We start from the raw sequence: 4,211 nt of genomic DNA, 5'->3' as shown, positions 1-4,211 counted from the left end.
CGCCCCCCCCCCGTGGGTTATCACGATTCAGGATCTAGGACATATGGAACAGATTTGACCCTTCACTTGAACTCAAGCGTACCTTTTTCTTGAACTTTTTTTCTTGAAGAATTGATCTATTACATTACACAAAAGATGATTTAAAGGGAGTGACCGGCTATGTAAGGTATAGTTGAACTGAGTATGCAGTGTTGTGGAAAACTTCTTTCGTATTCATTAAGACATATTAAACTTAAGTGAGAAACCAGAATAATGAGATAATCGAAACTAATAATTAAACAAGATTACTTATTTTCGATGATACGATTAATTTTTATTTTCTCAACATGTTCCTATACATGACGTCTGCAGTTTATTGTAGAACTTTTTTTACATTTTATGTCGTCGTTATTTAATAATTTAAAAAAAACTAATTCTGAAAACGTATCCACCCCCAAAGTAGGAATTTTGAACATCAAATTTGCGCTCAAACTCAGGATTTACAGATCTTTAAAAAGTTTAATATGTCTCAAATAAATCCGAAAGAAGCTTTCCACAACACTGCATACTCAGTTCAACTACCTTACATAGCCGGTCACTCCCTTTAAAAAATATATTTTCAAAAAAAATCTGTGTGTATTACAAAAGACGCACAGTTCATAAATATCACCTATACAACTGATATTAAGGGACTGTACAGGGTGTCTAAATAAACATGGGAATTCAGTGACGAACTCGATATCGTCTTTGTTATGAATTAGCATTGTAATACCTGATTTCAAAAGCCATAATATTATTATGTCTGCTAGAGTTTATTTTATGAAAACGGTAAATGGCTGTAAAAATGTTTTTAAAGTCTTTGCAAGATGAACAGTGAAGATGGACAAGTTTACTCTGTTTGTAAACTGTAATTTTCTTGTTTTACTAAGTACAACCGTTTGCAGTCAAAACATAAACAAACAAATTGTAAACATAGCAGACGAAAATCTTATACAGATTACAGCTTTCTCAGTAGGTATTACTATACTAAATCAAAGAATTATCTAAAAAGACGATATTAATTTCGTCACAGAATTCCCATGTTTATTGGGACACCCTGTACATGACCTTCCATTCCAAGATAGATTTGCAACGGTTACCCTTTAAATCTTTATCCGGTCAAACATATGGAAGGCAACGTGCATATTTTTTTCTGATTAGAAAAGTGTTTATTTCCGTCAATCTTTGCATACGGGCTCACTTGAAAATACACGCTTGCGCTCAAGTCGAGTGTCTCAATCTAAATGTTTATTGGGACACCCTGTAAAAAATATAAAAATATTCGCTTATAGCGTTCAGTGAAACACAACGATAATATATATATAGATATGCAGACAGGTATAAATTTAGAGGTCTTGAGAAAATGTGCAAAAAGCACCATCTATGTCGTACGCATGGCATTTTATCCTCTGGATTGTTGCTAATTTATCACTTTGTTTATGCGTGATAACACTAAATGCGTCCTATAGTATCAACAATGTATACTTCCAATTTACCTCAAAATTTGGTTGGGGAACTCGGAAGAACCACGGGGATTTTCTTGGTATTGAGATTACATGTTGGGTGGGTCGACTTTAATAACTAAACTCGTGATTTAAGACCAAGCGAGCGCGGGTAAACGGTGGGAGTAACTAAAAATCTGGGGAACGCTGGGTGAGAAAATAACATTAGTTGAATGTTGATAAAAACATGAATTATGTATATGACGTTTATCAATAAGTTTCATGTTAATTCTAGTATTATTATTTATGAAATCTGATCCGAATGTGAAGCTTGAGCATATATTTGTAGTATTCTAACAACAGTCAACCTTGATTTAACAACTCTTATCATTTTTGTAAAATAAAACTGGTGGGAAATTTTTGTAAAATATTCATATTTATCTCAACACAAAAAAATACAAATTGTAAAAAGTGTTTTAACATTTTAGACATCGAAATGTTTAAAAAATAATCAAGTTCGATATTTCTAAAAAAACTAAAATAGCCCATAATTTTCTTGATAAATGAGCCACCGAACTCAAATTTACCTATTTTGTAAATGGCTTTTGAAAAACAGATGTCCCCCCAGCCCTCTCAAGGTTGGTATCAAACGATGTTCAAACGTTTAACAAATTTTTAAGTTGCGTAACAATGGCACACCTAATTTTTGGTGCAGTGAGATTGAAAAATTTAAGTAAATGCCTCAAGCTGTGCACCAACAAAACTGTTTAAGCAGTGCAACAACAGAACTCTTCAAGCAGTGTGCACCAACAGAACTCTTCAAGCAGTGTGCACCAACAGAACTCTTCAAGCAGTGTGCACCAACGGAACTCTTCAAGCAGTGTGCACCAACAGAACTCTTCATGCAGTGCACCAACAGAACTATTTAAACAGTGCACCGACAGAACTATTTAATCAGTGCACCAACAGATCTCTTCAAACAGTGCACCAACAGAACTCTATAAGCATTGCTCTAACGGAATTCTTCAAGTGCACAAACAGAACTCTTCAAGCAGTGTACACCAACAGAACTATTCAAGCAATGCACCAACATACCTTTTAATGCAGTGCACCAACAGAACTCTTTAAGCAGTGTACCAACAGAACTCTTAAAGCAGTGCACCAACAGAATTAATTAAACAGTGCACCAACAGAACTATTTAAACAGTGCACCAACAGAACTATTGAAGCAGTGAAAAAACAGAACTCTTCAAGCAGTGTGCACCAACAGAACGCTTAAAACAGTGCACCAACAGAACTCTTGAAACAGTGCACCAAAAGAACTCTTCAAGCAGTGCACCAACAGAATTTTTTAGCAGTGCACCAACAGAACTTTTCAAGCAGTGCACCAACAGAACTCTTTAAGAAGTGCACCAACAGAACTCGTCAAGCAGTGCACCAACAAAACTCTTCAAGCAGTGCACCAACAGAATTATTTAAACAGTGCACCAACAGAATTTCAAACAGTGCACCAACAGTACTCTTCATTCAGTGCACCAACAGAACTCTTTAAACAGTCCACCAACAGAACTCTCAAGCAGTGCACCAACAGTACTCTTCAAACAGTGAACCAACAGAGCTCTTCAAGCAATGCACCAACAGAACTCTTCATGCAGTGCACCAGCAGAATTATTTAAACAGTGCACCAACAGAACTTTTTAAGCAGTACACCAACAGAAATATTTAAACAGTGCATCCTCTTACAACAGTGCATCAACAGAACTCTTTAAGCAGTGCACCAACAAAACTATTTAAGCAGTGCACCAACAGAACTCTTCAAGCAGTGCACCAACAGAACTCTTTAAGCAGCGCACCAACAGAGCTCTTCAAGCAGTGCACCAGCAGAACGCTTTAGGCAGTGCACCAACAGAACTCGTTAAGCAGCGAACTAACAGAGCTCTTCAAGCATACACCTACAGAACTCTTTATGCAGTAGTACGAACAGAATGATTTTTAGCAGTGCACCAACAGAACTCTCAAGCAGTGCACCAACAGAACTCTCAAGCAGTTCACCAACAGAATTTTTAAACAGTCCACTAACAGAGCTCTTCAAGCAATACATCCTTTTCTTAATTTCTTACAATGTATTTCCATCGTCCCACCTCCTTGTTATACTTCTCTTATGACGCATTTACTCTGCTTTGAAGCAGAATATAATCCCTCAAAGAGGAAGAAAAAGTGTGGTCCTAAGGCAGCGAGGTCATTTCCATCCAGAGTTCCTTAAATAGGAATTTGTCGGAAAACGACCCTTGTACCTTAGGAACGCACTTTTCCTTCCTTATATAGGAATGATAAATGTTTCAAAGCAGAGTAAAATCTTATTATCATCATTCATCAAATCTCACCACCTTATAAACAGAGATATTTATGAAAGCATTTAACCCTGTTAACCTATGTGTATAGAAAATGGACTCCCAATCTGCAGTTGATTAATGTGAGTATACAAAAGATGATGATGGACGTTTGGGCCCATGTTGAATTAAAAATTATATAACATATATGATAAAATGATTTTATCAAAACAGTAAAAGAAGATTGTATAAACAATCAGGTTGGAATTTTTATCTACTGCCTCTTTAACATGCTAGCAGCGATTAAAAAAGTAAATTTTTAAGACATTTTGATTCTTAAAATTTCAACATAGAAAAGCATTTATTCAGAGTAATGGATTTCTGCAACCCCCTATCTATCTATCTATCTATCTATCTATCT

The sequence above is a fragment of the Eurytemora carolleeae genome, unplaced genomic scaffold (genome assembly GCF_000591075.1).
Source record: "Eurytemora carolleeae unplaced genomic scaffold, Eaff_2.0 scaffold1828, whole genome shotgun sequence".
Taxonomy (NCBI): domain Eukaryota; kingdom Metazoa; phylum Arthropoda; class Copepoda; order Calanoida; family Temoridae; genus Eurytemora; species Eurytemora carolleeae.
Note: the sequence above shows the minus strand (reverse complement) of the source record.